This window comes from Alligator mississippiensis, chromosome 8 (genome assembly GCF_030867095.1).
Source record: "Alligator mississippiensis isolate rAllMis1 chromosome 8, rAllMis1, whole genome shotgun sequence".
NCBI classification, from domain to species: Eukaryota; Metazoa; Chordata; order Crocodylia; family Alligatoridae; genus Alligator; species Alligator mississippiensis.
In genome coordinates, this window is record NC_081831.1 from 70,459,913 (window position 1) to 70,486,376 (window position 26,464).

Consider the following 26,464-nt stretch of genomic DNA (forward strand, 5'->3'; position numbering starts at 1 on the left):
GAGGGCCAAAAAGGGATCAGCCTCCCTGATACCATGTGCATGCCCTCTCCTGAATGCTGAAGGTCCAGGGTCCACATGTAAAGAAGGAGAGAATCTGGTCAGCTGTGAACATACAGGCATTGCTGCACCCGCTACTCCTGAGAAAAGCTAATAGTTTGGTGTTTGGTGAGAAGTGTTGCTTGAGCCAGTGTGAAGCCACAGGAATGTTTAGGTGGACTTTGAAGCCTATTCAATGAGGAGAATAAGCCCAATGTCTATGGCCCACTCAGAACCACAGTGGGACACTTCAGTAAGGGGGCTTTCCCTGAGTTCACTCTTATAGACTTTCTCTCGGGACCAGATACATGAGGCCACTTACTTTGTTGGAGTGGTTCCTTATTTGCACTAATATGACAGCAGAAATGGGTTGTGTGTAAAGTTTGGTAGGTCCACCCCAGTAGGAGATGCACAGAGGCATACTGGTACACACCTGAGAGGGGAGGTGAGATAGTTTTGACCCATTTGGACACGCACAGTGCTGCATGCAGAAAAGATGTTTAGAGCCTAGCACAGATTATATCTACTATAAGAAGAAATTGGTTGCATGCAGAAGTCTCTGCATAGCTAACGATAGCGTCTAACTTAATACTGCACCAACACTATAAAACAATGTCACTTCAGAGAAGCCTGACAGAATGTGGCCCAGTCTGTACTATTAAAATATCCGCATAGGCATTTGTAATTTGTGATTCATTCAAATGCAAGATAGAGAATTATCTAGCACTTCAAAGGAAACTTTTCTGTAAAAGCCAAACTGTTAGAATGTGACAGTTTAAAGCCCATTCAGAGACAATAGTGTGCTCTTACCATATTTCTATCTTAAAGATGTTTTAATTCATTACTCCATTGACTTCATATGTTTAACTTTTAGTACTTTGGGTCCATGTCTGCAGGGATTCCAAAAGTCAAAACTGACACGTACATATTTAACTATTGTAACCACCCGGCAATTATGCTTAGCTGCAGCATTCTCCTCTAGTAGCCTTGCAATCTAGGAACTTCTAGGCATATTGGGATTTCTATGGAAGTTAGCATTAATGAAATAGAGTTTTAAATTTCCCTAGGCTCAACCTAGACATTAAGAATATAAATGTAAATTAGTAGAGAAGAACTAGCAGCCTTGAATACTAACACTCAAATCACATTCTTTTTCATTTAAAATGTAATCAGAGATAGGGGAGCCAGCCCTCTCCACTTCAACTTTCAAAACTAACTTGAATAATTTTGGCAGTGTTGTTTATAGAAAAACAGCATTGTAACACTCAGAAAGCCCACCTGTGGAAGACTAACATCCCTATGACTGGGAAATCATGTTTATATGACTCTGTTCCATGTTGGAGAATTGCTTACAAGCCATCAGGTGATGCTTCCCTGCATTTTATTTCAGAGACACTGACCAACGAAGTTTAAATCAACCTGGCTCCTTCCCTACATCAGCATAAATTTAGCTGTGAGCTCAGATTCCAATCCACGTAGTCCTAATTTAATTGAAAGCTTGTAGTTAATTTTGAAATATTTAAAACAATCAAAGTAGGAAAACAGTTGCAGTTTAAATAGCAATTCCTGCATTCAAGCAGATCATGCTGTATAATATCTGATTGGCCTTTCCTTTTCCTTTTATTAGTAAAAAAAAAAAAAGTCTCACTTGTGGTCTTGCCTATAAGCTAGATATTGCCTCCTGCCCTCGTATTCATTTTCATCGCAGTATGTGTTCACCCTATTGAAGAGAAATGTTTCACTATTTATTTTAGTTGACTCTTTGCTGCCATCTTCTCAGGCAATGGTTGCTGCTGGTAAAACAAGTCAAAATAAGCTCACTAGAGAATGAGAAAATTAGCCTTTTATGTGTGATAGTACCTGCCTAGTATGAACAAACCATGAAGGCATTACTAAGTTTTGCATCATGAAGAAACTTAGCCTGTCTGATTTATGTACTGAAAAGGAAAACCAAACTACTGCATTTATTTATAGTAAACCAATTCTGTATTTCTGGAAATATCCTATTTTAAGCATTTGGCAGTGATGGAAGTTTTTCTTATGGCCAATGTTATATCTTAATTTTAGTTGCAAATGGTTCATTAATGTAAAATTAATGCAGGATTCAACAATTCAGGATTATGATGGTATCACAACGTGAAAATGTTGAACTTCAAGTAATTTTTAAATGTAAAAAGAGTATTTTGACTTTTCTATTCCTATTCAGGTATGTAATTACACTGGGCATAAGGGTGAAGCAGGAAAAAAATGTTACAGTTTGTTATGCTGTTAGTTTATTATGCCTACAGGTATTGTGGTAAATTTTGTCAGCAGGTGTTTGTAATGTAACAAGATAGTTCTTCTAACATGAAAATTTAATAAGGAGAGAAATCTGACAGATTTTACAAAATGTATTGATTTATCTTGCCTTTTTTTACCTATTTTTAAAGTATTCAAAGTCAATTTTTATATAGTGTTTTCAAAGATGAAAATATAACAATACCTTTCCAGCATCCTTATAGATTGAAATGTATAGGATTTTACTGTAATAGCTGCATTAAAATAGTCAAGTGACAAAATTATTAATTTGCCATATGAATTATGGAAATTTCAGGTAAGATTTAAAAAAAGAATGTATTCCTTTGCTTCACTGGGTATTGTGGCTCCTGAGGTTTTGAAGGGATGGGGTTTGGTAGCTTCTGATACAGAACTTAAGGCTTGAAAGAAAATGTATTGTCATCGCACCTGCTGAGCTTCCTCCATGACCCTAAACTTTGTGATTACTTCTAACTACTGTTGTCGACATCTAAGTCATATGCAAGAGAGATTACAGTAGTAAGCTGTCCCTATTTTAGATTGTATGTCCTGAGAAAAACAACCTTCCTTCCTTACAATAGTTAACTTTTTAAGCTGGTAGCCTTTCTTAAATCATTCATGGAGGCTTGTTTCTCAAACAGTATTGAGTTCAGTTCTAAAAGAAGATCTATGTCCCTGTTAACAGATAAAAATTAGGCACTGCTTTGGAAAAGGCCAGCAAAACAGGACTGCATAATCTTTGATAACCTTTACTATAAAACAATTAGAATAGTAACTTAGGCCATAAACTCTCTTACTATAGTTTACTAAGTTGAAGGTCAGCAAGAAGAGCCAAGGCATCAACATTTTTAGTCAGAAGCATTCTGTGAAAAAAAAAATCAACTTGCTTAAAAGTGTGAAAGAAAAATTTAAAAGTCATTTCTGTGATGTTGTTTCTTGTGGCAATTGGAAGTCGAAGTGAAATCTTAAGTTTTAAGTTTCTAAATAACTTTTAAATGCAGTAAATCTTTGTTAAGTCATCTTTAATTAGTCATACCTTACACTAAAATCTATATTTAGCAATTACTTTTTGTCCGACTCACATGAGCTACATCCCTCGCATTTTAACGGCTAAGCTGACAAGCTGATCTCTGGATGGGCCTCCAAATTCTTGCTACTTTGGCCCCATTGTATCTTCTGCCTTAGAACATCCCCAAATGAGGTCATAGGTACTCTGTCATGTTTAATTATCTCTGAGTAGACAAAGAGATGTGGACCTTGTGTCAATAGATTTTTCTAAGAAGGAAGAAGTAGGTATGTGAAAAATAGAGAAGAGAAAAGTTTAGGACAGAAGCAACAGCAAGGAGAGGGAAAAAAAGCAGCAGCAATGTGAGAAAGGACTGTGCAAGATAAGAGGGGAAAAATGCAAAGGCATAACTGGCCAGTACTGTGGCCTGAATGGTGGTGGTGCACACCGTAGCTGCTGGAGGCTTTCTGCTTCTGGAGGAGATGTCTCCTCCTTTTTTTTTTGCCTCTAATATTTGTGTTGAGCAGCTGAAAAACACCAGCAAAAAAAGGGCAGTGACATCTTTCTAGCCACAGAGAACCATCAGCCACAAGACGCTGCCACTTCTCTGCCCTCCCTGCTGCAGGAGCCAAAGCCAGGAAGGTGTAGGGTGCATGGGAGAGTGAGATGCCCCCTTAGCTCCATTCCAGCACCCCCTTCCCCTTAGGTGGCACCTGTGGCTTGTGTCTCACTGGCCTACCTATAATTACGCTACTAGCAAAAGCAGTAGGTTGGATACATGGTCCTTCCTCAGGATGTGCACTTCTCAATGTTCTTAAAACCAGGATGTCAAAATCACCCCGGGTCCTGGGCCCTGGCCTTGATCCAGATTAGGGGGCTTCTCCCAGGTGGAATCCACATGGCAGGTCCAGTAGAAGTGGCAGGAGTCCCACCATGGCAGGGTGGGGGTCAAGCAGCAGCAGCTGCAGAGGTCCAGTGGTGGTGGGAGTGGGCAGAAGGAGCTGGCAGCTGCAGGACAAACAAGGGCTATATTTGTATAGCCATTACTTGTGCTGCTGCCACTAGTGGCCATGCTCATTGGGGCTCCCCAAATCCCAGAAACCCAGTGGGCCACATGGGCCAGTTCTGTGGGCCAAATCTGGTCCCCCTCCCTATGTTCTCTAATATGTCAGTCGTATCATTCACAGCTGGACTAGCAGATAATATTGTAGTGCCACTTTAATATGGAACAGAAAAATATGGAAGTGATAGATAAAGAGGAATCACCTCAAAATTTTACTACTATACTTGTCAAAGAAGAGCTCCATTATAAATTGTTCTCTATAAGTGATTTTTTTAGACTGAAGTGAGTATGATCAAATGATGGATTGATGGATCCAAATTACCCTACACATCATTGCTTTGTTCCTCTCTTCCTCTCTTCTCTTCATTGTTCATTGTACTACTTCATTCCTGTCATGTTAGCTTCTATGGGGAGGAAACAGTGAGAAGCCTTTGAAACTAGAATTTGAAAAAAAATTACTTAATTAACAACATGATAACTTCAGGTATTTGGAAAACCTTTGAAAACTACCGTACGGTACTGTCACTCTGATGCACAAGTTTATAGAAACCCATCTCTTTCAAGAAGTGCCACTGTTCAGTGAACACTTCAAATATTCAATTTTTGATGGATGACAGAAACATTAGAAAGAATATGCAACAGCATAGTTTGTTTTCTTGTGGGGGGAACGGAGGTGAGCAGGATGCAACTTTTGTAATTGTTTAAAAGTACAATTTAAGTCAATTTGCTGTTATAATGCTGTTTTGAAATGAAAAGTGTTTTGCTTTGAAAAAAATATCTTAAATGTTTTCATGCTAAATGTAAATGACTTCTGTTTTCCGGTTTTCTTTGGCTGAAACCATTCACTGAATTTCAATATTTTCAATCAACCCAAATATGCATTTTTCTAAGAAATATTTAACAGAACAATTTTGTCCATATTTTCCTGTAAGTGAGCAATCCAGTGGTGCACTTGGGAGGTAAGCTAGCAAAGCAAAAGGCCCTGCCTGAGAGCTGCAGGATGATGCACCAATTTTGTTAGACTTTCTCAAGGAGCTTTTGTTCTTACTTTGGTTCCTCATGGGGTATCAAAAGCAATCTTGCACCTTTATTTTCCTGTTTACTCTCTTCTTTGCTCTAAAGAAAACCAAACACAAACTTAGTTTCTCTCCACCACAATAAAATCACTCACGGGGAAAAAAATGCACTGTGATGGCCAGTGTTTCTGCTAATAATCCTTGCCCAGCTCACTGGCAGGTGCTACTAGAGAACTTGGTTCCTGTCATGAACAAGGACCCCTATTGTGTTAAGTGCTGTACAAGCATTAAAGAAAGAGATGGTCCCTGCCCAGAAGAGCTTACAATGGAAGAGAGGAGATAACAGATGGGGAAGAACGAGGAAAAAGTGAGATAATATTGGTTGGCACATTAAATGGCGATCTCAGCACAACAGCAGCCTAACCCTTTAAGTTTTTTTTTTTATTGGCATTGTGGGAAAGGAGAGATTTGAATTTTAAGCTTGAGTTTAATTCGTTTTGCTGTTGTTTATGGGGAGCTCTTTCCCAGTGTCAGAGATGCCATGGAAAAAATCTGAAGATAGTTATTTGAAAATGTAATGACTGAAAAAAATGAAGTCTGGCAACATGCGTTTATTGGAGCCTATGATATTTATGTGCTTTTATTAGGTAGGTATTTCAGAACATAGACATTTTCCATCATCGACTCTTCTGGGGTTTGGGTAAAGAGAAAGCTGCCTTACTTGCTTTTGTCTTTCACAGAGGAGTAAGTGTTATATCAAAATGCACGCACGGCAGACTTTGCACACAGTCGCAAATGACAACTTTACATAAATATTACTTGTTTGCTTTGTTTTTTAAGAATAGCGGGTTGCCCATGGTTGAACCTGAGGATGCAGTTCTGAAAAATGACAGGAAACAGGGTCAGGAATTTTAACTCCCTAGTTCCAAGTCACAGCATGCGGTTTCTGATTAGATTAGGTTAAAATTTCCAGCTCTGGCCCAAAAGTTGTGAATAACTGGGGAAAGCAGCTTTGTTTGTTGCTGTCATCCATCAAAAATTGCACCCTCTGTCTCCAGTCTGTATTTCTGATCGATGAAAATGAAACGTTAGCTGTGGAGTAAAGTGTCACTGTCTACACGTGCAATGCTATTAGGGCGCAGTAAACTCACTAATACTGTCATACTATCTTACAGTGGAGTAATTAACTGTGATTAAACACATGTCTAGAAACACTGACTGTAGGCATAAATTGAGCATGGTCAACCCAACCACCAGAAGTCCAGTCTCCTGACTGCTGCCTAGCCACACGGCTCCACACTTTCAGCACCTTGTGTGCCCCAGCCAGTCCCTCCACTGCCACCTCGAGCCTAAGGCTAACACCCTGGTGCCCCAGGCTCTGCATAAACCGCTCCACCTTGGCTCAAATTGCTGCTGTCCAGGCACAGCTGTAGACACTGCACCTGGGAGTAGTTTACTTTGGTTCACACTGCTCCGCTGTTTATTGCTTCAAATTAATAGCATGTGTAGATGCACCCAGTAGAAGTTACTTCCTATATTTAGTCTTTGTTTCTGTCTATCAGGTAGGAATTTTGATAGGCTATTTCCTGCCTTGTGAAGTGCAGACTCTTTCCAGACCAAGGGTGAGTTTTAAATCAAAGGTTTAGTTTGAAGAGTTGCTAGAATTTCATTTATATTTCATGCTTTTTTAATAAATATTACATTTTGTCTACAAGATTTTAGTGCAATTTATCAATCAGCTGTTTTGGAAAGGGGCTTGACTCAGAGCCATAATAACTTTAAGTACCATTTTCCTGATTCTCCACACATTTCAACTTGTGTAGCCATTTATATCTCTTCAAAATGAGTGTACAACAGCTTTAACATGGTCCTATTCAGTTTGGAAATGTTTGGCTTCTGCTTTGCATTTGTACTCATGCAAAGCAAGGTAGAAGTAAAACATTACTGCACAACGACAGCATTTTAATGCTTACTTTGCAGATAGGCTGGATAGGTGGGAAATGGGCGTGGATAACCACGTGTGGTGTGAAGCAATGGCAGATCAAGCTCATTAAGCTTATCAGGTAGAAAGAGTATTTCAACACTGTACAGTCTCTTTGGTGTCTGTACATGAGCATGGAGGCTGTTCCAACATGCTGTGATTACAGTGTGTTGGAGCAGACTTGATCAATCGAATCTGCTGGAACATGGCAATTACTGCAGTCCAGCAGCCTCCCGCGTCTTGTGCCTCTAGTTTTTAACCTATGGATTCCACCAGCTGTGCATGGGTGCATGTATGCCTTTTGTAGAAGAATTAGAAAAGTTGTGCCAATGGTGTCTGTGAGGGGCTGTCCAGAGCACCTTGCAATCCTCTTGGCAAGGGATAAACTCCAAGGCAACTCAGCTGCCACTGAGTTCCCTCTAAAGACAGTTGGCTTTCTGTGTCCTTTGAGTTAGACTTGCTTGTTGTTGCAAATAGGGCTCTTAGTGTAATATTTAACATCATATCTTTTATAGAGTTTCGTGTTAGTCTGTTGGTGAGAACGAATAACGAAACAAACAAAACTCTTGTTTAATACGCAGGGACGTGAGAGTAGGTGAATTGGTACTTGGGTCTTTTAGCATCAAGACTGAGCCTCTGTCTCCATGAACCTGTCCATCGCATAGGAATAACCAAGCATTTTAACTGGTTTGGGAAGTCATGTATTCCCAGGTCCTCTCGAGGGATGTTGAGTATTTCTATGCCCATTTTGTACCTTCCTGCCTGGTGGTGACAGTAGTTTCCAGTAATGCCCAAGAAGCTGAGGAATGAGGAGTCAAGTTATCCTAATGGATCTAGCTCAGCCTTACTTTCAGATCTGCTATGGTTGTCCAGTACATAACACTTCTACCTTAAAAGCTCCTCAGATCAGAGAAGCCAGGTCTTGTTCTACATCCAGATCTTTCTTTGGCAGCCAGGATGCTGGAGAGATCCCCTTAGGAGTGGCACACCACCCGGCCCCTGTGTAAGGAGGTTAATGCTCTCCTCCCCTGTCCAGCACCCTGCTATACCTGCCCCAGCCACGCCAGTGCAGCTGCTTTGCTGCGAACTGCTGCCACTGGGCTTCCCTTGCCCTCCCATGCCCCCAGGAAGGCCCTTGACAGGGCCCCTCACCCTAACACTCCCAGCAGTGTACTCTGCTGTCAGTAGGAAGGTGGGCAAATGGGAGATGAATGGATGGAGCCATGTTTTGCAGCCTGGCTTATCCCCTCCCTCCACTCCTGCCATGCTCCCAAAGCCGACAGAGGGATGCAGGGGCAATCATCAGCATGCAAGACTCCATGGGACCAGCCCCAGCAGTGGGGACTGCCCTTGCTCCCAGAGGTGCAGACCAGGTAGGAAGGGGGCAGACAGTGCAAAGAGCAGGGTGCAGGTCCTGGGGGGTCCTGCCCCCACTGTGGCACCAGCTAGGTCAGCGGTTCTCAACCTTTTTAGCTTCAAGGTCCCCCTCTCCATATTGCCTCTTAATTTAGATCTGGCTCAGTGATTTTCAGTTGGGGTACCATGACATCCTGAAAGGTTATGGAGGGTTGCCTTGAGGCTAAAAATGTTGAAAACCACTGATCGATATTGTCTGGATGATATCTCCTGACAGTTCTTCTGCAGACACTCCACGTATGACGTTCTTTACTATGCAGAGCAAAAAGAAAGTGCTTTGATTTGTCCGAGGCCGCTATGAAAAATTATGACTATTTCCTTTATTCCAGAGTACCTGTTTATCTGTAAGTATTAAAGCAGATGGGCCTGCCTTAATTGAAATAATGTCAGTTTGCTGCCTGCCAATTCAGAGTATCTTGATTTTTCTCCAGCAAATGATTAAGAGTTTTGAAGGGCCTCGTTCATATTTGTATACCAGTCAGATAAATTCTGCCTTCAGGGGACTTAAACTATTCTTTCAACACGAATGGGGCTGAAGCTTGAACTACTGTCTTCTCCATTTTTGAACAGGTCTTAAAGGTTGCAGGGATTTTCTCTTGACATTTTTACTTTTTTCCAGCTTGCTTTTTCTTCAAAAACTTCAGGTATGTTAAGTTGTTTCTCTGTTCTTTGTGCTTTGGAAATCTTCTCAACTTTAACTGAAGAGGAGAAGTTGATTCTTGAACTAAACCCTTTTCTTACAAGTGTTTTGGGATAAGAAGGTGTTACAAAAGCAAACTAAAAATATATTTTGAATTCAATAAAAATCACTTTCCCTCTAAATCAAGGGCTTAAATTGTACCAGGACTCAAGTCATGTCTTACAATGACAGACAAGCTTAATTTGAAGCTTCCCTGAACTCGGCTAGCCTTATATGAGGCCTCTATTGTGGGCACATTGGGGAGACACATCCCTACATATGCACACTGGTGTTGCTCACGTTACCCTGTTCTTTGGGTTAGCATCTTCCCATTTCATGCCTCCACTCAGTGTGAAAGTTCATTTATTTAATTTTTGCTTCCAGAAAACCAATGATGCCAACGGGAAGTCTTTTGAAATGTCAAAAACACGTGAAAGCATTTAACACTTTGGCATAGGGAATGACTTGATAGTTTCTGCTTCTCCAATAGAGAAACGAGACAGAGTTAAGTTATCTAGGCATTGTGTGCATGTTGCCTGTAAGAGTGAATGACCAAATATACCAGGGATGGAGAGGGAATTCAATATTACCCCAACGGTGTGTATAGAACCACAGCTGGCTAATTCACATATGGGGCTAAATTAATCTCAGGGCGCATAAAGCAGAATGAATGTGTCTCAATGGCCTTTGCAAAAGTACTCCTGTTGCTAAATTATGCAGAGCAGGACATTATATAGGCATCATATGCTTTGCTCAGTAAGAGTTTTCTTTTGGTTCATTTCTTTGGAGCTGGCGCCTTGTGTAACATGTCATTTTTCCATCAGAAAATTGTAAACAAAAGGAAAGTATTGCCCGAGACAGCAAGGGAGGAGGTCAGAAACAGAAGGGAGTGGTATAGAGGCAGAAAACCAGATGAACACTTGGTGTGGTGAGATACAGGTTTCCCTCGCCAACCGTTGGGGCTAGGTTCCTGAAAGTTCCCGGGATTGGCAAACCATGGTTGGCAAGACAAAAAGGCTTATGGGAAAAATGGCAGGTGGCGGGCTGATGCATGGCCACAGAAAACTGCAGTTACTTAAAACTTCGTACCGTGGTAGCCAAAATGGTATAGAGAGTATTAAACTGTGGTTGGCAAAACCATGGTTGTAGTGAAAGCATGCGCCTGGATGCTTGATTCTACCTTCTGCAGCCTGCCCGCACCTGCCCTGGCAGCAGGGCCCCAAGTGATTTAGATTGACGCAAGTCTGAGTGTAGATAGGGTGGCCATCGAGGTACCTCAAGGATAGGGGACAGTTGCATTTAATGCAATTTTTAACTAAATTTAGTGCTAATTCATAATAACCACATCTATAAAGACTACCAGGGGTGATGTCCAACTGATTTTGAAGACAGGTGTTTAATGGCAGCAAGCAACATCTCTAATGTAAAGACTTCATTAGGAACCATGACAAATAGGATCTTTGTTGGCATTCGCAGGACCAATACAAACATGGGATTCATTAAATGACGACTATATTAACCAATGAAGACAAACAATCTAAAGTTTGATTGTGGGCTGAAAGGTTGGGTGTCTCGAGAAAAAAATAGAGGACATAAAGGCGTCCGGTTTCCTATCAATAGAGGACAGAGTAGCAGATAACCAGACTATCCTCTATCTAATGGCCCCCCTAGGTGTAGACAGGGGCCAGGATGGGTACCCAGCCCCTAGCGCTTTCATGCCTATGAATGATGTGTGCCCCTGGTGGCCGGGGGGGCACGGCGACTGCCCGCAGGTGTTGGCGGTGGGGATGGGTTGCGAGCAGTGCCCAGCGGTCGGCGACCACCTGCAGACGCCGCTGGCAGCGTTGGCAGCGGTCATCGGCGACCGCCTGCAGACACCACCAGCGGTGTGGGCGGCAAGCAGGGATGGCGAATGACAACAGCCAATCTCAGGGGGCGCATCTGCATCCCGCGTGCACCCCGTACGTGTTGCCGACGGTTCACATTGGGTGTAGACAGGGGCCAGGATGGGGACGTGGCCCCTGGCACCCTCATGCTCTTCCAGCCCCTTTGGCTCGACTCCTGCAACCAAGGGAGAGAAATACCAAAAAAAAGAAGAAGAAAAAAAGCATCGTGGCATCATCCCAGGGCAGGGCAGAGCAGAGGTGGAGACCCCCGCCGCTTGCAGTCCGAGCAGAGGGGCAGGTGTGAGCGGTGCCGCTGCCGGCTTACCCCGGGGGGCATCGCCCGTGCCTGCAGCCCCCCTGGAGCAGGTAGGGGCGGCAGCGCGCATGCTCGGCTCTCCCGGGCATGCTCCTTAACAGGCGGGGAGCGGCGCTCGCCCAGCCCGAGCCGGAGCCCGAGCCGGAGCGCGGCGCGGCGGGAGCGGGGCTGCCGCTGGATGTAGCCGGGCATGGCCGCGCGGAGCCGGGGCGCGGCTGCAGCTGCTGCAACTTCCCCGCCGGGTGAGTGTGTCCCCCGGGCAGGGCAGGGCAGGGCAGGGCAGGGCAGGTAACAAGTGTCCGGCAAACTTGGCGGGGCTGAGCCCGCTCCCAGCCCCTGCGCGGCTCGCCCGGCGGCGCTGGGAAACCAGCTCCTGCTGCTGCTCCTTCCCCGGCACGTCCGTGGGAAAAGCTGCTGCCTCTCTTCCAGTGTTTGAATCGCTCCGATCCAGTGCAGCATCTCTCTCTCTCTCTCTCGCGCTCATTTTATTTTGTGGTTTGTTTGTTTTTTTCTCTCTTCCTCCCCTGCCACCCCCGTCTGGCTCGGACCCGGTGGCCCGGCCGGCGCGGACCGCTCCTGGCAGCGCCGCGGTCTCGCTGTCCATCTTGACCGCGCGCCGGCGCGTCTCTGGACAGATCTGGGCTCTGCCAGGTGGAAAAATCGCAGCTAGCAGCGTGGCGGGGCACACGTCACGGCCGTCTGCTTGATCTCCAGAAATATTTGGGGGTTTCACCGCTTGCAAGTGTGTCCCCTGCCCTCCTCCTCCTCCAGTCCCTTTTTTCTGTCCTAATTTTTTGCCAAGCCTAACTAAGTGCGAGTGCATGGTGGGGTTTTTTTGCTTCACCCCCTCCTCCTCACCCCTGAGCTTTAAAGCCCAGACATCCGCTTGTAGTCTGAAAAAAAAGACCAGCTTGTGAATGGTAAACAGGCAGGTACACAGCAGCAGGGGCAGCGCTTCGTCAGACGGTGAGCGACATCCTTAACTTGTCTGTTTTTTCTTGTGTCCTCCGCGTAGCGTTGCTTTTTTATTTTGAATGATTATTATTGTTATTCTCGCACGTCTCGTTTTATGGCTTCGTCAGAACGTTACGGGGTATTTTATAAATGCTGAAGGCGCTTTCCTGACTTAAATACAGGATGGCGAACAATTAATAACCCTTTCCTCCCTGTCGGATCCTATCTCGTGCAAGACCTTGGTGACATGTTGAGTATTTAGAATCCGTGTGGCTCTTTATTTGGAGAGCGCGGAGATCTTATCCTAGGAAAGGGTTGTGGGAAGCTTTTGTGGTTGGGTTTGTGTGTGTGTGTGTGTGTGTGTGTGTGTGTGTGTTGATGAGGTAGTCATTTTAGATCACAAATGTAAATATCATTCGCTTCCCTTCACTTAAATTTAGACTGCACGTAAGCAGTAGTTACAAGTTTTCAAGTTCCATATGTGTTCTTCAGACACATTTTTCTTTTCCTTTTTTAAAGGGCAGGTGCTTGTGGCAAACACTTTTATTTTTTTTCCAAAGAAAGCATGTCAGAGTTTTGAGAAGGAAAAAGAAACGTGTGCATTTCATTTCCCAAATTTAGCCTAGCAATTGGTCACCCTTAATAAACTAGAAAATAACCTCCTTTGGAAAATGCCTTTCAGAAGCAAACACATTTTATGGGGGAAACAAATTGCCTCTCAAGTAGTCAGATGTGGGAGAAAATAAATCTCTTGTATTACTGTAATTGAGGCAACGTAGCTGACATAAAAATGACATGGATGTTATTTTAAGATGCTATAATACAGATATTGCATGTGGAAGCTGTACAGTGAAGCCCTTATTTATTTGAGCAGGCATTTTTGTACCTTTTTTGATGCATTTTGAGTAGGCTTTTCGTGTATACATTGGTTTAACAAAAGCTTGTGTTCAGAAGCAGCGTGTGCCTGCACGTGGCGGACATGCCCACAGATCTGTTCAAGCCTAATGTGCTCAAACTAAAGAAAGTTTTACAGCCTGTTTTTAAGTATATGTTTCTGTTACTGCTTTCATTGAAGTTGAGACTTCCTATTGTTGGCACTGACACTAATTGGAGTAGTCAGGATATTATCCAATATATGATTCATGATGTCTAAGAGTTTTTAATTTTTAAGCATTTTGAAGTCTTTTCAAGTTAAGATCATTTAAGGGAGTATTTGTGTAGTGCTGTACTTAACAGTTGTAAAAGGCTTTTGATGACTTAAATAGCTCAGAGGTGGTGTTGTCCCCACTTTACAGACTGAGGAATGAGATGCAAACACTTGATCCATGTGCTGCAGCTTTTTAAAATTGGTAGTACATTCACAACTTCAGTTGGAGCAGTGTGTATAGGTTGGGTGAGTTCCCAAAGGACATGCAGCAAGTCAGTGCCAGAGCCCTGAATAAAGCTTGGAAGCCCCTGACTCCTAACCTGGTACTTTCTCGTCTAGATTCAGCTGTCTCTTGAGTGCATGTCACCCATTCAACAACACGGAGTTAAACGTTTAGTGCTTTATAGCAGTGAGAAAAATCAAGACTCAGAGATTGCCAAAGCAGTTAGCTCGCCTAACCCTTACTTGAACAGGTCCTTTGTTCATAGACATGGTCCCAAGTTAAAATTGGGAATCCTATAGTGGGGCTGATCTTATGTAGCACTTACATGAGTAATCTAACAACAATTTTTGCTCCCCATTCAGCCTCCAAGACTGGCTCTAGTGATTGTTACTGCAGGCTGTTAATGGACATAAATCTGTATCTTTGTATTTTTTTTTTTTATCCCAGTCTCTGATCAGTCGTGTCCCCCTCCTTTGGGGGGGGGGGGGAGGGAAGGGGCGGGGCAGGGTTTTCTTTCTTTCTTTTTCTTTTCTTTTTTTTTTTAATTAATTTTAAATAAAAACGTTGAGAATGCAGAGAATATTCTGAGCAAAGGGCTTTCAACAAGTGGCTCATGACAGATCAGCAAGGGGGCAGACTGCACAGTGACAGATAGGACAGAGCAACAGATTGGGCAGGGGAAGGGGATCAGAGTGCCACTCTGGGACTTCATGGGGGTTATTTGTGGCACACCTGCCAAAAAGATTAGCCCTCCACTGTTGTAATCTTTACAAGTTTGAGTATTAAGTAGCCAAAAGATGTTGATAATATAGGTCTATTGTTTCCTTTAAAAAAACAAAACACAACAACCCTTTGCAGAGTATGGACAGGCACTCAAACTGATGTTTTTGCTGTTGCATGAAAAAAATATACATGGTTAGTCTAAAATATTTCTTAATAGTGGACCATTACAATAGAAATTAAAACATTAAGTTGTATTTAAAATACTGTTTTTGAAAAAAAAAATGAGAGAGAAAATCTCTTTCTCTTATCCCCTCAAATAATTTTACATGATTGGATGTTAATTGCAGTGGTTAAAGCTGTAACATAGAAGCTAACAAGCTTTCAGATCAGTTGGCACTAGATGGAGAAATTTGCCTGTGGTTTGTAAATTCCTATTTCTGTTCAGCTGGTAATTTTTAATTAAGAAAAATGATTCCTTTTCCTAAAAAGGAGGAATTAGGAAGCAGTATAATGCATCTTTTCAATTCAGTCAAATTTTTGGTCAGTTTTTTTCTATATGAATGTGTCAAACCAGAACCACTGGCCAGAACCAGATTTAGTGCTGGCTCGTTGCTTTGGAAGCCTTTCCTCAGCACTACTAATTTCCTTTATTCTTAATCAGCAATGACCTAGTCTTGCAGTTGGGAGCCTCTCTTAAGTAAATGCTACTTATGTCAGAATATGTATAAGGTGTTTATAGTCTCTAGCAAAGAGTGGTCTAGATTTAAAAAGATGCCACCAAACTCATTAACATATTACACATAACCAGGTGTAAAGTGCCTTTCTTTTTTTCCTTTTTCTTTTTCTTTTTTAAAGATGTAGAAGATTGTTTTAAAGTATCAGTGGTCTCGGGGCTAACTTGTTTTAGTCCTTGGGTGGCCAGTCAAAGCCACAGGCTGCTGCTGTGAACCCAGCAGACTGCGTAGGATGTGGCAGGTGAGGGAGGGGACAGGTAATGCAGCAGCAGATTGTGTAGGGAATGGAAAGCAGAACAACAGATCAGGCAGACATGGAGGATCAGAGTGGCACCTAGGGAAGGTGCAGGGCTTAACTTGTGGCATGCCTTCCAGAAAAAATTGCCCCCACTTTTAGTTTGTGGTTCTAACCGTGTATCGGGGTTCTTTACATATCGTAAATTCTGACTAGTTCACCTATGGGATAACTTTGCCTTGCTGACTTTAATTTTGCCAGTGTTTGACTTCCCTGTCCGTGTCACCTCCTCACGCCCACCTGCCACTACCAACTTTTGATAATTATTGTAACACTACTGGATAATTCAGCTTTTACTTGCGTTCCCCCTAAAGTAGTGAGTTAACCAGAGTTTTATTGTAGGCTTCAAAGCAAAATTTAATGTGAACTATGAATCCAAAGTATTTATCATATCTGTAAAAAAACAAACAAACAAAAAAAACACAAAAAAACCCCTAGTGTAAATCCATAAAAGTCTTGCAGGCAATCATTTTTAACTGTGTGCCTCCTCTCTCCTCTCCTCCCTTCCTTTCTCCCAACCCCCTAAGTTTGACTGGAGCTGGAAGTGTATTTGGAAAGAGGATATATGAATGTTGAATTCTGAATTACATTTTGATACAGGCACTCTTGCACCCCTTTGTGTTTCCCCATTTTCAGTCATGAAAAGTTGTTGGGTTTTTGTTCTTTTTGGGGGGTTGTGTTTTGGGGGTGGTTTTGTTTTGTTTTTATGAATGTTCACAGAACAAATATCAGACTCAGCTGGGTCTTGGTTTAAGAAGAAAAATGCATTTAGAAAATATTTCACATGGTGGTAGATTTTTATTAAGGCCCATCCAATAATGGGCCTTATCTCGTGACTTGGACATTTACAAAAACTTTCAGGAGGTTGAAATGATAGAAAGGTCATTTCAGTCAAACCATTTTGAATAACAATACTCCTCCCCCACCCCAATCTAATCAAAAAGAAGTTTTTAAGGTGGGGCGGGGGGTGGTCATGGGCCAAGATCCTCAGTTGGCATAAATGAGTATAGTTGCGTTGATTTACCAGCTATTTACTTATTTGCAATGATTTGTTTGGCCCGATGTATGAAGGACATGCAACCAAACAGTAACTTGGGAGAAAAAACCAACAACAAACAAACCAATTCTGTATTTTGAGTTTTAATATTTTTTTTATATGTTTTAAAAAAACCCTTATCCCTTTTTACTGGAAATGGAAACTTGGAGAGCTCCAACTTTCAGCTACTTCCTTCTGTTTTCACTCGTGTTTCCATGGTAACTGATGGTGGACTGTTTGAGATTAAGATGGAGAATCCAAAACAGTGATGACTTGACTTTCCTTTACCATATTTCGTCCTACCAGACCTCTGTTTCTATGGAAACTGGTTCCAAAAGGTAGCAGGCTGCCAGCAGCTGAATGAGAAGAGAAGTCTTGCTTGGTACTGTAAGGTGTTAGCTGACTGTGGATGGATGGGACTGTACATTGGGAAAAGCTTGTAGTTCTTCTCACTTGCCAGGAAAGGCAGGCTTGTATCAGTATGAAACCCCTGCGCCTTTCAACAGATACAGTTCGGGGCTGCATGCGTTAATAATTGTCATGAGTTCTTGCATACTATATTCTGTTCTCATGTTACTGATGATACTTGCTCTTCCTAGTACAAACATGTGAGGACCAGAAGTGAGCTGTCTCAGGCCAGACCCCTGGTCGGAGACATTCATATGAATGCGGTATCATAGAAGGAATTTGTCTGGTATGAAGAGCAAGCCAGATTAAAGCATATTAAAAAAAAAAAAAGTAAAAAAGGACTGGTGTGGGTTGGGTGAAGGATGACACTGTATACCATAAAAGATATCAAATTCACCCAAGGAACCTTGTCTGACTGTATACCATTGACACTATAGCCTAGGTACAAATACAGGAATAGCTCACAAATAAGTAACCTGAGCGTAACGCTACGTATTAGAGTTCACACTGAATATGGGGTAAGGCCTGAAGCAACGAAGATGATCAGGATACCAGGGTTAGGACTCTAAGGCGAGTCTGTCATCCCTAAAATGCGGTACATGTTTGCGCTGGGACACTTGAAGTAGTTTAGGGCTCTGTTAGGGTTTTGGAGGCCACTGCTGTATTAAGAGGGGCAGCAGAGGGGACCCATACCAGTGGCGGCAGCTTCGTATATTCTAGTTAGGGAGAGCAGAGGCCAAAAAGATGCTTATAGGGATGCTGAAGAGACCACCTAAAGGGGCAGCTATCACATAATGAGTTGTCTCCTATTGCTGGCAAATAGAGGATGACAGAGCTGCAGCAGTAGCTTCACCACAGCCCTTTTGAGAGATGGCCCAGCCTGTGGCAGTGTATCCTTTGCTCAGAGAGCAGTGACAGGATTCAGTTGTTCCCTATGTAAGTACTGTGTCTCTGTTTCTCCCCCCATGCCATGCCTGCAACTTCTGCATGCATCCCCATAAAAATAATTTGGCCTCTGGTCCCCAATGAGTGTTAATAGCCTTTAGCATGTATTACTACTTTTAAGTGAGGACTTATTTTTTCTGTGGTCTTTCAGATACAAATTTGGTTTACTGTACTTGTGGTGCTGATTGCAAAACTTAATTGTCTCATTTTCTTTCTTGGTTTGTCTGATGGTAAATGTTTTCTGGAAACGTTAACTATAACCCTTCGGATGTTTCTGACATAAGGAGAGCAAATAAGCAGTACCTAGAATCTTCAGTTTCCTCATTTCACTTGGAAATTTGGAAATTAGACTGTCACAAAGGTTATAAAAGCAGGAGGTAAATAAAGGTGGTGGTATTTTTTTGGTTTGGTTTGTTTTTTTTGTCTCCTCGCCCCCTTCCTTCTCTGTGTTTACAATACTGACTTCTAAACCATTCTCCGTTGTGAACACTTGGGACTGCCAATCCTTTGAAATTGTCAGAGGCACTTGGGCCATATGTTGTATCTGAAATTAGTGTTAATTTTTTTCCCCCTTGAAATTGGCTCCCTTACAGTTTCAGCCTTCTTGTAAATCCTTGAATTGTGGGTTGTGGAGAAAAAAATGATTCAAGACCTTAAAGTGGCTTAACCAGTTTAAATTGATCTAAAGTTCCACTTAGGTCTGTTTAAGATGATCTAAGGGCTTGCATTGTTTTAAACTGCAGGGGGCTCGAAGGCTAGGCGTGGGAGACACTCTGCCAGGCTGCCCTTCCCACTAGAAGGGCACATGCGGGAGCAGGTTTTTGAAGTCAGGAGTGCTAACAGACCGAGTTGCATTTTTTAAGAGGTGGATTATTTATTTTAGAAATTCACAATTTACATGGCAGCATAGGTTGTACTGAGATTTGTAGATGATACATCCTTTATTTGACTTATTAAGGATTGAATTAATTTCCTCCCACCTCCTTTTTTTTTATTTTTATTTTTTTTTAATGAGGGTATCTAAATCTTCAATTTGTGTGTCTATTTGTATCCATTTTATCTAATCTCTTTCCCCCTTCCTCCCCACAAGAAAATTTAATTTTGGCACAAGAAACAGTATATTTTAAAAATAACTTCAAATATACAGTATTCTACTTTTGTTCTTCTCTTCCTTTTTCTTTCTCCCCTTTCCCCCATACCTGTCCTTTCCCTAATGTCCAAAATATCAATCACCATATGGCTTGGTGAAACTTTAGATCGGGGTGGGCAAAATGCGACCCGCCGGTTGGATGCAGCTTGCCAACCCATTCTATCTAGCCTGCGGGGCCCCTAAAAATTTAGAAAATTTAATCTTTATCTGCCTCTGGATGCCTGTCATGTGGCCCTTGACGGCTTGCCAAAACTCAGTAAGCAGCCCTCCATCTGAAATAATTGCTCATCCCTGCTCTAGATACAGAGCACTGGTGAAATTTAACCTAAAAATTACTTGCCTTCATTCATTTATTGCCCAATGTGGCTTCTCCTGGAGTAAAGACATTCTCAACTCTGCTCCTTTTTCTCTGTCAGTAGTTCTGACAAGTTTCACATCTGGTTTTGTATTTCCCAGCTCTGCTTCACATGCTGGGACTAGCCAGAACCTGACCCTGAGGCACAGGTTAGTCAGCGACCAATGTGGCAGTACTAGGACTGTCATTCAGGAGCCTTGTTCAGTCTCTTCCCCCTCCTCATCCTTCCTGCTGAGCCCGTCTGCTGTCTATACGGGTCCCTCTTGTACATTCCTGTATCTTCCCCTTCAGAGCTGAGCAGCCCCACACTTATATACTTTACTTTCCACCCCTGCATCTCTTGCAGGCATATGCCCATCCTGTGCAAACCCCTGGCCCTTCTGTACAGCATCCAACCACTATAGGCTCCTTCCCACAATTGCATACTTCCGCTGCTCCCTTCTCCCTGCTTCCAGCTACTGTTGTGCAGTACTGGATCTCCCCAGCCCATTCCACCAGCCCCTCTGCATGCTCCTCTCGCTTTTGCCATCTCTTAGCTCCAGTTCTTCTCCACTACCTCACTATGTCCTCTACATAAATTGATCTCTAAACATTGTCCCCCTTATTGCTTCACACACTCACTACATCTGCAGTTGTTGTTGTCTCTAGAACTTCCCTGACTCCCTCAGCCTCTGTCTCCTTTCTTCCCAGTTCTCTCTACAACTTCCTCAACCTTGCTTCAGACTGTAGTTCCCACCTGTCCCTCTCTGGTGCCCATGGTCTGGAAATTCTAGCTTCTTCCTTCATCCATTCAGTCTTGCCCATCTCTGACCTCCCTGGCCAATCTCTTTAGATAACTTCTCCTACTACACTTAGTATTCCCCTTTCTCATCTGTATGGAAGCATCCTGAACCTTCTCCTTGTTGTCTCTGAAGCTCCATGCTGTTCCTTAATGCTTGAGAATTAACACTATTTTGAAAGGAGACTTTAGCAGCAGACAGGAAGGGATTTTCTAAGTCTAGCCCTTTTTTATATTTAGTCCTCTGTCTTCCTCTCCTGCCCTCCACATACACCTTCTCATGACTTTTCTGCATCCCCCATATAGCAACTTCCTTTCATTCTCTATAAATCATTGCTTATTTTTCTTCTGTGTACAGCCACACCAAGTACTCTTCTCCAGTTCCTTGGAATAACGCGGATGAAGCTGATCCGTAGCATGTGCAGCAACAGCTAAAGAAGAGATTTTAGCTGAAGGGACTCTGTTATAGTGCTAGTACTTCAGAAATTATGTGTTGGATGGTCATGGGGAGGAACTAGACATATGCATTATGTGTATTAAGGGAGCTTTCCATGGAGTTGAGGACTTGGAGAGGATTTGGTGTTTCTGACTGTATAACAGGGTCCAACTCCAGGGATAGCCTTGATGCCTCTGGAGCCCCCGCGGGCCTTGTGAACCTCACTGTCTTTGGACAATCCCCCCTTCTCCTCGCCTGCCACACCTTGATGAAATGACACTTTCAGAAAAGGGAGGCTGCCCAGGGCTTCCCAAATCAAATCTCTTCCTCATAAGTACAGGTGACCCTACTCATTGCCTTAAGAGCTGATTACATGGGATCCATCCTCCCCAATACCCACGTCCATGCCTCACAGATGTCATGCATACTAAACAATCCTAACAGCCCCTATGGACTCTTGGCTATCTTCATCCTTATACCAGGCCTCACTGAGCTATGAGTCCTCTGACTCCCTTGGTCTCCAGCTGTGGCCCTACTAACTTTCGGTCCTTCTCCATTGACCTTGGCCCTGCTCCTAGGCCAGTTGAGACCCATGGGCTCTCCAGCTCTGCCAGTCTCTAGCTGTGGTCCTCCTTGGCTCCTGAGCCCTATCCCTGCTCCTAGGCCAGTGAGACTGAACGGGCAGCATGGCTCTGCCTCGGGGCAGGCAATTTATTTCAGGCAGAGGTCCACTTATCAAGTTTTGGCAAGCTATTGAGGGATGCATAGGGTGCCCCACCCTCTAGTCACAATTTTGGGACTGGAAGTCCTGCCCCAACCTCTGACCTTTGCCACTGGAAGTCCCTCCCCTTGCCCCTGGAAGTACTCCTTTGGGGAAGAGGACTTGCCATCTTAAGGGAAAAAACCCCAAATTGTAAACTAAAAATTAAAATTTTAATTAAAAAATATATTTTTGTCCTTATTTGTGCATGCTTGTGCTGTATATGTAGAAGTGATTGAATAATAGTTCAAAATGCAGTCTTACTCTTGTATATTGTGTGGGGTGTGCAGGGGTATTGGGGCAGGGGTATGGGTGGTTAGGTGTGGGGTTTGTGGGGAGCTGTGGGTGGGTGTGGGGACTGAGTGTTTGGGCTGAGTAGCAGTGGTGGGGAAAGCAACCCCTCCCCCTCCCTGTGACTGGTGCTTCCTGGTACAGCCACCCAGAGTCCATGCAGGGCTGTCCTGTGTCTCCACCACATCACCACTGCCTCTGGGCTGCAGTGGCAGCAGAGAGAGGGCAATGGCAGCCCCACATTGGCTCTGAGCAGCTGCATCAGGAAGCACCAGCAGCGGGAGGAGGAGGGACTGCTTTTTCTCTGTATTGAGCAGCAGTTTGTTCTGTGCTGCTGCTTCTCAGCCTGGATGGGTGAGCACAGGGCATGCAGGGTCAGGGCTGTGCATGCTGGTCCCCACTTGTACCACAGGGATGGGGTGGGGGGGACCGCGAATGAGTAGGTGCACGAGAGCCAGCGACACCTGGACAGGAGCGCAGGGCCCGCACCGGTATCCCAGGGCACGTGCTGGCAAGACCCAGAGCAGAGCGGCAGGAGCATGGGGTCCTGCTCGGCTGGGGCTCTATGGAGCTGGGCCAGCTCCCCTTTCTCCCTGCTGGTGTGGCTCAGCCTAGTTCTATAGACCCCTGCCAGCCCACGCCCCACAATCCTGCTGCCCTACTCTGGGCCCCACCGGCGCTGGCCCCGGGACACTGGCGCAAGCTCTGCACTCCTGCACGCCAGTTTGCTTCCACTCCCCACTGCTCCCACCGTCGCTTTCCCCACTTCCATGCCCGCTTGCCAGCTGCTCTGCAGCACGTGGCTTCCAGCTGCATGGCCAGACCACACGAGAGCAGGAGCCTTCTGGCTGGCGGGGGGGAGGTGGGGTCGGGTGGGCCTTGTTGTTGCAGCGTTTTGCCATGGCTTCCCCTGGCATCCGTCTCTGGCATCGGTCATCTTTGACAAGCAGCCAGGGGCAGATAAATATTAATTGACTAATTTTTTTTTTTTTTTTAGGGGCCCCGCAGGCTGGCCTGGCAGGCCAAATCCAGCACACGGGCCAAATTTTGACCACCCCTGCTGTACTTGCTCCTTAGACCCTCTAGAGTTTTAAAGCACCTTCTACTCGCCTTGCCCTGAGATTGCTATATAAGGCACTTTAGAGACCACATCATGAGTAGCTCTACCAGATTGTACTAGCCCCTAGGAAGGTGCAGCTTCAGGTCTTACCCAGGACCCCAGAGAGACCTGTCCCCTAAAAGCTTCTTTACGTAGCACCTGTGCAGTCTCCCAAGGCTGCCCATTCTGGCATCATATTGCTCTCTGTACCCCAGAGGCCCTTTTTCTGGTTCTGTACCTTCTGGCCCCCAAGTTAGCCTAGGGTTCTCCTGCTCAGCCTTTTCCTCTTCCTAACTGAGCCCTCTCTTCTCTGGGCTGTAGGTCCCTGACCATGTCAGTCTCTGGCTGTAGCCCTAAGCATTTGACCCCTCTTCTCAGGCCCTGGCCCAGCTTTTAGGCCAGTTGAGATCTCTGGTCTCTTTAGCCTCAGCAGTCACTGGCAGTTACCCCTTCTTGACTTTCAGTCCCCTGGTGCTGCTCCTAGGCCAGTTGAGATCTCTGGACTCCCTGGCCTTGCTTGTTCTTCTTGCCTGCCCAAGGGTCTGCTTCTCCTGCTCCTACATTGACTTTCCCAGCCAGTGCACCAATGTAACAGCGTCCTGCTTCAAGAGTGGCCACGATCCCCCTGGAGCCCTCTCAGCCCCTGTCAGCCTGGCTCTCCTTAGGCAGTCTACCCTTCTCCTTTTCTGCCACAGCTTGATGAAATGACACTTTCAGAAAAGGAAGGCTGCTCCAGGGCTTCCCAAGTCAGATGTCATCCTCATGAATACGAGTGACCTTACTCGTATTAATTGAGCTCCATCCTCCCCAGTGCCCACACCAATGCCTTGTAGATATTATCAAACACCCTAGCTCAGACCTGCCTTCTGTCCCCTTCTAGGCTCCAGCTGCTGTCTGTTTGCCAGGCATTTCGCCCATTCTGCATCCCTCAGCCCTGTTTCTGCATCTTGCAGACACCAGGCCCTTGGCCTTGTATCTACCACCTCTTCCAGGCTGTGGGTGCCTGACCCTCCCAGCCTTCAGTCCATCTCCTTAAACCCTGACCCTATTCTTAGACTAGTTGAGACTCGCGAGCTCTGCTGCCCCACCAGCCTCTGGCTGTGGCCTTTTCTTGGCCTTTAGCCTTTCCTGGGCTCTGGCCCTGCTCCTAAAGTGAGTGAGACCTAACGGGCACTTTGGGCCCTCTGCTGTCTCAAGGCTCTCTGGCCCCTCTCTTTCTAGGCCATCTGGGATCTCCTTGCCTCCCCTTAGTCCCTTCCACAAACCACCAGTATTGCTTGCCCCAGCTTAGATGTTAACCAGGAGCTTTTCTGTCCGTGGTTCTCAGGGCTACACTACCTCCCTAGCTCCAGCTCTGGGCTTATGGCCCAGCCATGTGACTCGTAATTGCCCCTTGGCATACTTGCAGGCTGCTTCTCAGGTAGCCTGCCTTCTCAAAGTAGCAGGAGGACCAAACCTCTTGCTACACTGATATACTTATTTTCTTTTAAAATAGCTAGGTAATTAAATTGAAGAAACAAAATGAAATGGGGCCAAATGGCCTGCTTTGGCTTTGCCTAGGCTACGATTTAATATGGAGTATTAGTGGCAGAAGGTAGGACACTGGTGGCTCGTTCTAGAGGCCAGCTGGCTCAGAGAGGAATAACCTTTCATACCCAATGAATCTTCATAGCATCTGGCAAAACAGGCTGTCACCTATGAAAGGGCCATACCTCCCTGAACCAGTTGCTTTCTAATGTGCCACACTGCCTTCCCTTCTGCCTGACTTCACACTGACACAGCTAACTACCTCAGATATTGCAGTGTAATAGGTGGTGAGGTTAAGTCATTGGTTTGTACGCAGGGGCCATCTTGGTGTTTGTGATTATATAGTGCCTACCACAATGGAGTCCTCAGGGACAATTTAAGCTTCTAGGTGCTTGTGCAATACAATCTGCTAATGCAATACAAGTGGTAATAAATAGGTTTACTGTATTGTAGACAAGAGTCTATAGTAGAGTATAACAAATGCTAATAGAATGGGTCTATACCAGATATTTCAAGCCTGTTTAGTTGAGTTTAAAACAGGGCTGTCCAGCTTCCTAATGTCTGTGGGGGCTGTACACCCCCAGACTGCACATTGTGTGAGCCGCATGCTCCCGTCTGCCCCACAGGCTGTACCACTCCACCCTGCCCTTAAAAACTGAAAGTAGAGTCCCAGGGTCTCCAGCAGCAGCAGAAAAAGTGCAAAGGGGTAGCAGCAGCTGGACCAGGGGGACAAAGATTGCAGTAAGGTGCTTTGTGTGCTGTATGTGGTGCACAGGTCATCAGCTGGACAGTCCTAGATTAAAACATGACAGCTTTTCGGGTCACATCTCCAACTTATTGTACCACTTGCATGTTCCTGTGACTCCAGTATTTCAGGAAATCTGTACATTTTAAAATAGATTAGAGTTAATATAATGCCTGAAAGGATCAAAATATTGATCAAGACTGTTCAGTGAAGTCACAAAATAGTAAAAACTGAGAATGAATGAATGAGTTTGATTTCCATTGATGTAAACTAACACCATCTATTGGGGTTGGTTGGCTGGTTGGCTTGTTTTGATTTTTTTCTTAACAAAATGTAGAGTAGTGCTACCAGCTGAGGATTTGGGCAAGTATATGCTTGCATAAGTGGAGCTTAAGGGGCCAAAAATAGGTGTTTTGTTGTTTGTTTGTTGGTTTGTTTTAAAGAAGTCCAGGTGGGTTACAGTTGTTTTCTACAGACAGACCTTCTTCCCAACTTACTTTGGAAACAGAACCTTTACCCTGTGAACCTGTTCAGACCAGGGGCAGATCTAATGGTACAAGTTCAGCTGTAATCTAATTGTCCATCCTTTTAATGATTGATTGAACATCTGCATTTAGCATTGAAACGTGATGTTTTCTTTTTCAAAATATCAGAGTGGTTACTTGGATTCAGGTACACTTCTAATGGTCTGTAAAGCACAGTCATTTTATCAATGATCAGTAATTTTGCTAATAACCATAAAACATACTGATTGTTTCAAGTTAAGTAAAGTTGTCCATTGATAAGTAGTCAATAAGAAGAAGAAATTGCCTGTTAATGTTGCTTGTATTCAGCTTGTAATATTTTTTGTGGCTGATTACAACTTATGAAATTGAATTTTGGAATCAGAAAGCATATATGAGTTGTATTGAACTGCTCTGAGCAATTTGTGCTAAGCTTTCTAGAGTATCAGCTACAGGCCATGAGAAACTGTTTTATGGGTTGATGTTAACATTCCCAAATGCAAGCCTGCAAAGTATGTGAAAGTTTAGTATGAATACTGTATTTTGAGATATTGTTTAGTGTGTGTATGAACAAGGACGGTATTCGTAGTAATTATATATTACCTTTTTCTTTTGTAGTTGCATTAAAAACCTGTTTATATGATATTAAGCACAGAACCTA

General features: G+C 44.1%; 1 protein-coding gene across 2 annotated transcripts in view; it reads left to right on the forward strand.

Annotated features, from left to right (window-relative positions):
- TENM1 (teneurin transmembrane protein 1) overlaps positions 1-26,464 on the forward strand; it is a 1,265,690-nt gene that overhangs the window by 755,247 nt on the left and 483,979 nt on the right. The window contains exon 1 of one of the 2 annotated variants that reach the window (XM_059732825.1): positions 11,802-11,936. The exons of the other annotated variant lie outside the window; for it this stretch is intronic. The gene's annotated coding sequence lies outside the window, so the exon portion shown is untranslated. Of the gene's footprint in view, positions 1-11,801; positions 11,937-26,464 lie in introns of those variants that run through there. 2 annotated transcript variants of the gene reach the window in all.